This window comes from Mustela lutreola, chromosome 2 (assembly GCF_030435805.1).
Source record: "Mustela lutreola isolate mMusLut2 chromosome 2, mMusLut2.pri, whole genome shotgun sequence".
Taxonomy (NCBI): domain Eukaryota; kingdom Metazoa; phylum Chordata; class Mammalia; order Carnivora; family Mustelidae; genus Mustela; species Mustela lutreola.
Window position 1 is genome coordinate 162993047 of NC_081291.1, and position 12060 is coordinate 163005106.

Consider the following 12060-nt stretch of genomic DNA (forward strand, 5'->3'; position numbering starts at 1 on the left):
TGTTGAATCTATACGATAACCCAATGAACTGTTATGGTTATAGCCCCCAATTTATAAATTCAAAGATCTGAGTCATGAGAAATTTACTTGCCTAAGACCATACAGATCTAAACGGAAGAGCTCGAATTTTAACCTAGGCAATTTGGTTATAGAAGTTGAACTGGTGATACTTCATGCTGCCTCTCCTTGATGCTTTAGATTTCAGAGTTGCTTTAGGCCAACAGCTGTCAATCTTGACTGCACCTTAGATTTATCAAGTCAAAACTCAGAATTTCTGGGATGGGATCTAGGGATCAATGTATTATAAAACTCCCCCGGGGATTGCAACATGCATGCAAGGGTGAGAACCACTAACCCTAGACCTAAATAAAGAAGCAGCACAAATTTATAGGATGATATTAATGAACAAATCAAAGCAAAAGAAACCAGAGTCAAAAATCCCACCAAGAAAATGCCACTACCTGGGTGGGATCTAGTAGAATTCAGAACCTTAAAGGACAATTAGATGGCATACCAATTAAGAATGGGGAGAAAGGCAAACATCAAGATGATAATCTCTAGAAAACAGTGACAAAAATTAAGCCCAACTTCTAACCCCTCCCCCTGAGTATAGGAGAAACATCTATCCTTGGTTTCAGCACTACATGAAACAACTATGTGATTGCCACAAGCCAGAGTACAGATCTCTTCAGTTTGGTACCAGGGCAAGATAGGGCTATCTGCTACTTCCACTTGTGCAACCTAAAATGAAGTCTGCCAACCAATAAACTCACACAGGTACTTAGAAAGCAAATACCCTCAGAAGAAACAAGCCTAAATAATTATGTAAGAAACCTATTCCAGCTGATGTAACTCTTGTGTATATTAATAACCTACTACAGATGACCAAAGCATGTTTCATTTCAGTTAAGATTGTAACACTCATATACCACAAAAGAAAAGCAAAAGCACTGCCAGTTAAACTGTGATGTAGTATTAATTGTAAGATGCATCCTGATTTCAAAGATATAAAAATCTGAAAAAAAAAATAAGGAATGAGCATCTAAGAATTGATTATATTCAGAATTGAGGAAAACTAGTAGCACACAAAAAAAGGAAGAATCACAATAACAAAACCACTGACCTCAAAATGAAGAGGAATAATTCAGAATTGAAAAATACTTTATTTAGTATGCTCAGAGAGATTTAAGGAGATATTGATTCTGTAAAATAAAAATAGGCTACTATAGCAAAAAATAAAGTGTGAGTATGAGTAAGAATTTTTGGAAATTTAGAACCTGATCAACAACTTTTTAAAAAAGGACAATAAAAGGGCTAAAATAAACACTTGAAGAAATTTCCAGAATGTAAAGCAACATATACAAGGATAGAAAATTTAATAGAAAAGTTGAAAACTAGAAAATACTTGTAGGCTACCCAACACATAATCTAATGCATATTCTCTAAAGAAGGAAGAGAGAAAATGGAAGGGAGGAATAAATTTTAAAATAATAGAATACATTGTTTAGAACTGAAGCAGGATCCAAATCTTCAGATTCAGGGCTGCTAGAATGACAAGCAGGGTAAAAGAAAATTTAAACTTCAAAAATAGAGGGAAAAAATTTCTAAAAGCTTTCAAGAGAAAAAGGTTAAAAGAATAATGAGCAGATTGGCACCAGACCTCTAATCAGTATCACTAGATACCAAAAGCAATGCAGTAAATGCCTTTTCTTTTCTCTCTCTCTCTCTATCAGGCGCGCACGCACACACACACACACACACACACACACACATCACATCACATCACATAAACATAGAATATTATACTCAGAGTATCAAAAAAGCATGAGGGCAAAGTCACAATATTTTAAGCATACAATTACCCCTTATCTTTTACCCACTACTTCTGAAAGATATTTCTTTTGGAAGTACTACAGCAAACTGAAAGAGAATCCAAAAAAGAGCAATACATAGGTTTCTAGAACCAAGGGGTTAAACCAAAGGTATGAGAGGTAAAAATCCCAGCGTGACTACTGAGAATAAGACTGAAAGTAACTGAGCCAAATAAGAATAGATAATTAAAGAATCCTGAAAAAAATATGTTTCCAGCAAGAAAATGAATTTTCTATAATAAATAGTATAATTAGGACATTTAAGGATAGAGTGAATTATATGATTCTTTTAGCAACAATGAGATACTTAAAAAGTTAGAAATTTGAGAAAAAAATGAAATTATGGTATATAATTGAGTATACAAAATGAGTCATGATTTTGAGTAACTGTTGGAGACTACTAAGAGTTTTTTGCTAGAGGTGTATTCTTCTACAAGAGGTTCTAGTTTTTGACTCAAAGAAAATAATACCCTCTCCACAGGTACATTCACACTTACTTCATCTTAAGTGAATAATATTTACAAAATTTATTGAATTTTAATTCTTAGAATCAACTCCAGAAACAAAACACAGAAATACAATGGGTACTGTTTTTTTTTACTTTACATGGTGAAGATTCAAGAAATAGTATCTACAGGGGCACCTGGGTGGCTCAGTGGGTTAAGCCTTTGCCTTCGGCTCAGGTCATGATCCTAGGGTTCTGGGATCAATCCCCACATTGGGCTCTCTGCTCAGCTGTGAGCCTGCTTCCCCCTCTCTCTCAGCCTGCCTCTCTGCCTACTTGTGATCTCTCTCTGTGTCAAATAAATAAAATCTTAAACAAAAATCTGTTAAAAAAAGAAATAGTATCTACATATAAAGGTAGATATAGATGGATAGAAAGCTATAGTATGTGTGTATATCAATTTTTAAATCTAATGTTTGAAGTTATAAAGGCAAGAGTAGTCTCTTTTTATGCTTATTTTAATTTTTTTTAACTCTTCTAAGAGTTATTAATTGATTATTTTAATTTTTTTATGCTTACTTTAATTTTTTAATTTTTTAACTCTTCTAAGAGTTAAAAAAATTAAAATAAGCATAAAAAGAGAAGAGTATAAATGGGCTAAACTTTATCTTTTATCTCTTTTACACAGAGATAACTGTGTAGAGTTGTTAAGAAAAAAAAAAAACAGTAGAGACAGAGTATATTATTTAGAGTAAAGTAGCCCACTAATAGGAGATCTAAAAATAAAAAAAGCCCCCAATAGACTACTTGTTGGAAGTAAGATTGTGGAAGGGGGAAAAGAGAGTTTATTTTTATTTCATGCCTATAGATGATGCTTAGGTTTTTATTACCATTGCTTTCATTATTATAAAAATTAATAGTCAAGATGATAGTAAACATAAATGGCTACAAAAGTGAAAGTTTGTACCTAGGCATTTCCCAGTTTCCCATAGCTGTAAGGTGAACCCTGATAACTGATGTGCAGATAATCCGCAGTCATACAACCAGAAGATGTAGATCTTCTGTATTGTACAATGGCTTATTTTGTTACCCACTACCACCCAAACAGGTGAATTGATTTTTCCTTATTCTCTGATCCACTAGTGGGGGTACCAATGAGCAGTAAAATGACCAAAAGGAAAGCTACTATTGGAAGGAAAAGAAAGGTATGGTGCACAAACAATGAATTTTGGAACACTGAAAAATAAAAAATAAATAAAGAATCTTTTTGAAAGATCTTACTGATCCTCTGACTTGAAAATGAGTTCCTGACTTGGGAGCTGTTTCAGGCATGCCTGCCTACCCCAATTCAGAGCCTCTTTACCCAACTGGAAGGACGGATCCCTCTAGGAACCTGGTAGTAATTTAATATGGCCTATAGCATCATGAAGCTGATTTGGAGGTCAGAGTTAGGGTAGATCTACTGTAAAACTCCACTAACTCCAATAAAACCCTAATAGCCCAGTCTGGAGCAAAGCACGGGAAGTGAGCTCGAAGATGCACTGCATCACAGGTGGGGCTCAAAAGGACTTTCATGACTGAGGATTGAGTGAGATTAGCAAATAAAGTCATACCACGCTTTCAGTGGAGTCTTGGATAAACTCTGATGCAGAGCCTTGTATTGAACAAGTACCAAATGCCTCTCACGTTGTATCTGACTGTTTAGTGATCAATTGAGTGGAATGTTATGGGAAGGAACAAGGAGCCCTACTGGCTAATATAAGAGTACAGACAGGGAAGGCTTACCTTCCCATCTGCTGCTTCTGGCACTCATTAGTCACACTGGCATTCAGGAGCCCTCAGACAGGTGCGAGAAATGGTTGGAGATGGAAGCTACAGAAAAGAAAGAAAAGGAAGGTATTTTTCTTAGACAATTTTAACATGTGCTATTGATGACTACTCTACCAGACAAGCATATATTTGTGTTCCCTAAGTTCCTACTCCATCCCTGAACCTGAGGAGGCAAGTGTATGGAAATTTTAGAATAACTGTCTTATCCGTGCCCTTAGCCATTAATAACTCAGAATTGAAGTCTAATCTCAGGATAACCTACCATGAGATCAAGAACACCTGTTAATGATTATAGAATGGTTATTCACATCTGGCTTAATTTTCTATTACCTGATTTAAAAAAAAAAAAAAAAAAGGATATCCTACACCGAATCATTACCAGATGCCTAAAAATCTTACTACACACTAGAATAGCGAGGTTTTCCAATAGGAAATACTGGAGTTTGTACAATTTAAGACCACAGGGAAAGGGACATGCTAGTGTATTGCTAATAGAGGAGTAGTGAGTAAAAGCATTGCATTTGACTTCTGCCGAATCTCAGTACTGCCACTTGCTTTGTGATGGTTATCTCTTCAGGTCTGAATTTTCTTGTCCCATTTTATATTTAAAGGGCTAGACTAGACTACTTCTAACATTCTTTATATATCTAAGATTACAAAACAGTATGTAAATTTTGAAGGATAACTTTTTACATCGCTTAATACAGAGAGCTGAAATGTTGGAAGGGTAGGGTTAAAGTGCAATCACAATGAAGTTATTTATTGAATGAAACGGAGAGGACAAGGTTGTGATGAGAGGCTTAACTTGCAAAACTCAGAAGACAGACTTAGTAACTGAATAATGCATAACTATAACTTATTTGATTCAATTATAGTTTCACTCCTCAGATTCCTTTGCACTAAAGTAAAATAATCATGTCATGCTCTTTACAATAGAACATTTCACACCGCTGGAGACAACACAAGGTAGTGATATCTGAAGAGGTACAAAAGGGGGAAAGACCTTGAGCCCCAGTGTCGAAATCTTTGAAGGAGAAAGTAACACAGGGCAGAAAGTAGTGGTGACAGGAACTCACCCCAAGAATTAGAGAACTTTGTTTTTGTCGGGGTGAATGGGAAAAGGAAAGGAGAGAAGAGGGGCTGTTTTATTGTAATTAATTATAAAAAGAAAGGAAAAAGATGGGAAGATTTTGAGCTCAAAATTCTTAACAAAGGGAAGAACCAGTATCTCCATGGCCTTCCATACCCTACCCCCAACCAACACCATTATCATTTCATAGCCTCGTTGGCAATTTGCTACAATGTGGCACTCTGAAAGGTTAGATTCAACCTATAATCTACACAAAGTAAAAAATTTCAACTGAATTCTCTTTTGCCCACTTCTTGTTCTACAGTAGTCTCATTTTCCTAGCTCTTCTTGTCACATGAACCAAAAAAGATCTGCATTGGAGAGTCTAACATCACCCTTAATAATGCCTAGATACTGATTTAACATAATGAAATATGTATTTTATCTCAAGGAATGCCCTATATGAGATGTTCCTAAAACATCCAAATCAAGAGAAAATTGAGCCGAATTATTAAAATGGATGGTCTGCAAGTTTCAAAGAATGTATCTGGAAGTCTCCTTCATATAATAACTATCTACAGGAAACATTGGGTGGCCTCCTCTGAAAAGAATAGATTACTTAATGAATTATTTTGGCAGTTGGTAATAAACTGTCTTCAGCCATCGTTATTGGTAATCTCTTTAACTGATTTAAATCTTTTTAGTTAAATCTCATCGTGTTTATACTTCACTTCCCACATCGAGGTTCAGGGAAAAGCAAAGACCACGTATGTTTATTTGTATTGCATAAAGATCCCTGTGCCTAGTGGTAATAGCTTAATCACCGTCTAAGTACTTGGATTTGCTGATCTTCGCATTATTTAACAACTCAGAAATTCTGATTTGATTACTCTGTTATTTATTTATTTATTTATTTACTCTGGTTATTTTTTAATTTGATTTGTTCATTTGCTATTATGTCTAAATATCAACCTCATAAAACTGCTTCAATGAACAGGTGAGAATCATTTGTAATAAATGTTTTCTTTTTGCATGTCCACAGACAATAGCAAAGGCACTGAAAATACTTTTTCTATGATATTGTTTACCAAAATGTTTAGCAAACATTTTTGTAGACATTGTTATTATAAATCTGAATCCATGTATTCAAATTAATAGGTTATTAATGTAACACCAGAAGTAGCTATTTGGATTAAAATAAGAATAATTAATTAATTTCTTTATTTAATTAAGATTTCATTTATTTATTTGACAGAGAGAGAGATCACAAGTAGGCAGAGAGGCAGGCAGAGAGAGAGAGAGGGAAGCAGGCTCCCTGTTGAGCAGAGAGCCTGATGTGGGTCTCGATCCCAAGACCCTGAGATCATGACCTGAGCCAAAGGCAGAGGCTTAACCCACTGAGCCACCCAGGCACCCCTAAAATATGGATAATTTATTTAATCCCACACCCAGAGTGTCATAACACAAATGACAAACAAGGTTATTTCCTGACCTTTTGAGGTAGACCAATACGTTTCCAGCAGTTTTTCAGAGCAGTGGGACCTTTTGAAAATAAAATATATAAAGATAACTTCAAAAAAGGGACACCTGAGTGGCTCAGTTGGTTGAAATTCCAGCTCTTGGTTTCAGCTCAGTTCATGATCTCAGGGTTATGGGGTTGAGTCCTGCATCTGGTGGCATGTTCGCAAGGAGGCTGCTTGAGATTCTCTTTCTCCCTCATTCCCCCTGCCCCTCCCCCTGCTCACTTTCTCTCTCCAATAAATATTCTTTAAAGTAATAATTTCAAATAAAGTTGATAAGTTTGTTTTTGACATGAAATTGTCTCATGATCTCAAATTTGCAAGAATAACTTATACATTCCACTAAGGAGAACAAGGCTTTTTATGAACACAGAAAATTAAGTTGGTAACTACAAAATCTTTACCTCAACAATATATTTTATTTTGATACTTGATGTTAGAAAAATATCTGACTCACAAGGCTAAGAAATAACAAAGAACTATAGTTGTTTTTTTTTTAAGATTGCTTCTTCATCATGATATTTCTCAATTAAATCCATCCAGAAACCTAAAAACAGATGAATAAAAGCATTTTCATTCAAAAATATAAACACTAAAATTATCCAAACAATAGGATTGTCCTAAAATGATTTCCATGATCATCTACTCTTAAGAATCATACTATTGTAACAATTTTAAAAACCATTTGCTCTAATGTATGGCATATATTGATGATATAATTCTGCAATTGGCCCATCAGTGAATCAGGCCCAATCAGACATAATTGAATTGGATAGCCCAAACTGGTAATGGTTGAATCAAAAATTACTCTCTCAGAGGCAGTGGAAATCACCTGAATTTCATGGAACAAAAGTCATTTACTGCTAGGAAGAAGACAGTCCTCTTTTACGTCTGAAAGGTAGGCATAATAAGGAAGCAGAAGCAAGAACAGGCACATGACGTGGTCTGTCACACCCGTTTCAAAGGATTTTCACATCATCCTCTCTTCTTTTGCCAGGAATATAACAGATGTAAATGGTTATGCTGCCCTCCCAAATGCAGACAAGGATTTCTCAACAAGTAGAAATTGTATTAAAAACTTATAAGTTATACTATGTTTGTAACTTGTAAGTTATAATATATATACTTTATATTATAAACATTATTTATAATTATTGTAAATTATAATTTATAATACAGTTATTAATATGATAAAACAAATGTATAATTAAATTATAATACTTTATATATTATACATATAAATATAATATTATTATAAATATATATAGAACTTACAATTTGTAATGCAGTGCAAATTCTGAAGTTTTGGGAGTAGAATTAGTAAGTAGAATAATTAATTATATTCCCATTATTAACTATTTAAAAGTTATAATATTATATAAATTTTTCAGTTTTCAAAAAAATCCCACGTAGTTGTGCTATGTGAAATTACAATGGTTGCTTTCTGTGTTGTCTAATGAATTTACACAATTTACTGCTACTAAATGACAGGTTTTCTAAGACACATACACTTTTAAAAATTCACTTATTTCTTATCATAACTTACGTCTCACTTCATGAGTTAAAAAGTCATTAGTTCCAACACCAATCATGATAAAAATTCTCAGTAAACTAGGAATAGAGAGAAACCTTGGCTTGATGAAGAATATCAACAAAAAGTCAACAGCTTAATGGTAAGAAACTTGAAACTCTTCTACAAAGATCAGGAACAAGGCAAGGATGTATCTTCTCAACACTACTTTTTAGCACTGGTACTAGATATCCTAGTTAATGCAATAAGAACATAATGCAAAAAGAACATAAAAGGAAATAAAAGTTATACAGATTGGGAAGGAAAAAATAAAACCATCTTTGTTCACAGATGATACGACTGTCCATTTGGAAAATCTGAAAGAATCAGTAAAAACTCCTGGAACTAATAAGCAATTCTAGCAAGGTTGTAGGATACAAGGTTAATATACAAAAGCCAACTGCTTTCCTAATACAGCAATGAATGAGTGGAATTTTAAATAAAAAAAAAAAATAGCACTCACATTAGCATCCTCCAAAAATGCAATACTTAGGTACAAATCTAACAAAACATGTTTAAGGCCTATATGAAGAAAACGACAAAACTCTAATGAGCAAAATACAAAAATAAATACATGGAGAGATATTTCATGTTCATGGATAAGAACACTCAATATTGTCACCATGTCAGATTTTTCCAACTTGATTTAATGCAATCCCAGTAAAAAGCTCAACAAGATGTCTTGGAGAGGTCAACAAAATGAAGCAGATGACCCAAAAGAGCCAACATAATATGGAAGGAGAACAAAGTTAGAGGACTGACACAATTTGACTTTTAAGTCTTCCTAAAAGGCTATAGCAATCAAAACAGCATGATATTGGTAGAAGAATAGACAGATGATTAAACAGAATAGAGAGCCCAGAAACAGACCCACATAAATAGAGTCAACTGATGTTTGACAAAGGAGCAAAGGCAATACAATGAAAAAAGATAGTCAGTTCAACAAAGGGTGCTGTAACGACTGGACATCCCAGGCAAAACCAAACAAACAAAAAACAAAAATAAAAACAAAAAAACTAAACACAAATTTTATATCCTTCATAAAAATTAACTCAAAATGGATCACAGACCTAGATGTAAAATGCAATACTATAAGCTTCTAGAAGGTAACATAGGAGGAAATCTAAATAACTTTAGATTTGGCGATAATTTTTTGGATATGACATCAAAGGCATGATCCATGAAAGAAATAATTGATAAACTAAAATTAAAATTTAATAAAATTTCTGCAAAGTACACTGTCAAGAGAATGAGAAGACAAACAACAGATGGGGAGAAAAGATTTGCAAAAGACCTGATACAGATCTGTTATCTAAAATATACAAAAATTCTTTTTTTGTTGTTGTTAATTACTTTTATTAACATATAATGTATGATTTGCCCCAGGGTTACATGTCTGTGAATCGCCAGGCTTACATACTTCACAGCACACACCATATCACATACCTTCCCCCATGTCCATAACCCAACCTCCCTCTCCATACCCCCACTACCCCCAGCAACACTCAGTTTGTTTTGTGAGATTGAGTCTCTTATGGTTTGTCTCCCTCCCGATCCCATCTTGTTTCCTTTTTTCCTTCCCTAACCTCCCAAACCCCCCACTCTGCCTCTCAAATTCCTCATGTCAAGGAGATCATATGATAATTGTCTTTCTATAATTGACTTATTTCACTAAGCATGATACCCTCTAGTTCCATTCACATCATTGCAAATGGCAAGATTTCATTTCTTTTGATGGTTGCATAGTATCCCATTGTATTTATATACCACCTCTTCTTTATCCATTCATCTGTTGATGGACATCTAGGTTCTTTCCATAGTTTGGCTATTGTGGACACTGCTGCTATAAACACTTGGGTGCATGTGCCCCTTCAGATTACTACATTTGTATCTTTAGGGTAAATACCCAGTAGTGCGATTGCTGGGTTTTAGGGTAGCTCTATTTTCAACTTTTTTAGAACATCCATGCTATTTTCCAGACTGGCTGAACCAGCTTGCATTCCCACCAACAGTATAGGAGGGTCCCCTTCCTCTGCATCCTCTCCAACAACTGTTGTTTCCTGACTTGTTCATTTTAGCCATTCTGACTGGTGTGAGTTGGTTTTGATTTGTATTTCTCTGACGCTGAGTGATGTGGAGCATTTCTTCATGTGTCTCTTGGCCATTTGGATGTCTTCTTTGCTGAAATGTCTGTTCATGTCCTCTGCCCATTTCTTGATTGGATTATTTGTTCTTTAGGTGTTGAGTTTGATAAGTTCTTTTGGATAGTAGGCCTTTATCTGATATGTCATTTGCAAATATCTTCTCCCATTCTGTCAGTTGTCTTGGTTTTGTTGACTTTCCTTTGCTGTGCAAAAGCTTTTTATCTTGAAGTCGCAAGTTCATTTTTGCTCTTGCTTCCCTTGCCTTTGGTGATGTTTCTAGGAAGAAGCTGCTGTGGCTGAGGTGGAAGAAGTTGATACCTGTGTTCTCCTCAAGAATTTTGATAGAGTCCTATCTCACATTGAGGTCTTTCATCCATTTTGAGTCCGTTTTTGTGTGTGGTATAAGGAAATGGTCCAGTTTCATTTTTCGGCCTGTGATTGTCCAATTTTTCCAACACCACTTGTTGAAGAGACGGTCTTTTTTCCATTGGACATTCTTCCTTGCTTTGTCGAAGATTAGTTGACCATAGAGTTGAGGGTCTATTTCTGGGTTCTCTATTCTGTTCCATTGATCTATGTGTCTGTTTTTGTGCCAGTACCATAAAGTCTTGATGGTTACAGCTTTGTAATAGAGCTTGAATTCTGGAATTGTGATTCCGCCAACTTTGGCTTTCTTTATCAACATTCCTCTGGCTATTTGAGATCTTTTCTGGTTCCATATAAGTTTTAGGATTATTTGTTCCATTTATTTGAAAAAAATTGATGGGATTTTTGATAGGGATTGCATTAAATATGTAGATTGCTTTAGGTAGCATAGACATTTTCACAATATTTGTTCTTCCAATACATGAGCATGGAACATTTTTCCATTTCTTATACAAAGAATTCTTAAAACTCAATAATAAGAAAACAATTTGATTAAAAAATGGGCAAAGACCTTAACAGACACCTCAGCAAAGAGGATATACAGATGCCACACAGCATATGAAAACGTGCCCCACATCATATGGAAATGATCATATAATGATTATTTCCCTTACATCAGGGAAAAATGAATTAAAACAATGAGATACTACTATATGCCCATCAGAATGGCCAAAATCTGGAATACTGACAACACCAAAGTTTGGCAAGGATGTGGAGCAATAGAAACCCTCATTCATTGCTGGTAGAAATGCAAGTAAGTGATATAGCCACTTTAGAAGACAGTTTGGTGGTTACTTATAAAACTAAATATACTCTTTCCATATGATACAGCAATCATGCTCCTTGATATGTACCTGAAGTAGTTGAGAACTCTGTCCATGTAAATCTCATACACATGGATGTTCATGAGAGTTCCATGCACAACTGCCAAAATTTGGAAGCAACTGACATGTCCCGTCCATAGGTGAATGCATTAATAAACTGTGGAGCATCTAGACAGTAGAATAAATGAGCTCTCAAGCCATGAAAAGACATAAGGGAGACTTAAATGTATATTAATAAGTGAAAGAAGCTGATCCTAAAAAGTTACATAGTGTATGAATTCGACTATATGACATTCTGTAAAAATCAACACTACAGAGACAGTAAAGAGTGGTGTTTGCCAGGAGGAAAGGAAGAGGAATG

General features: G+C 34.8%; 1 long non-coding RNA gene across 2 annotated transcripts in view; it reads right to left on the bottom strand.

Annotated features, from left to right (window-relative positions):
• Window positions 1-12060, bottom strand: part of LOC131825103 (uncharacterized) — a 395582-nt gene that overhangs the window by 75650 nt on the left and 307872 nt on the right. For both annotated transcript variants that reach the window (XR_009351129.1, XR_009351128.1), the window contains exon 3: window positions 4102-4188. This is a non-coding gene — a long non-coding RNA (uncharacterized LOC131825103). The remainder of the gene's footprint in view (window positions 1-4101; window positions 4189-12060) is intronic.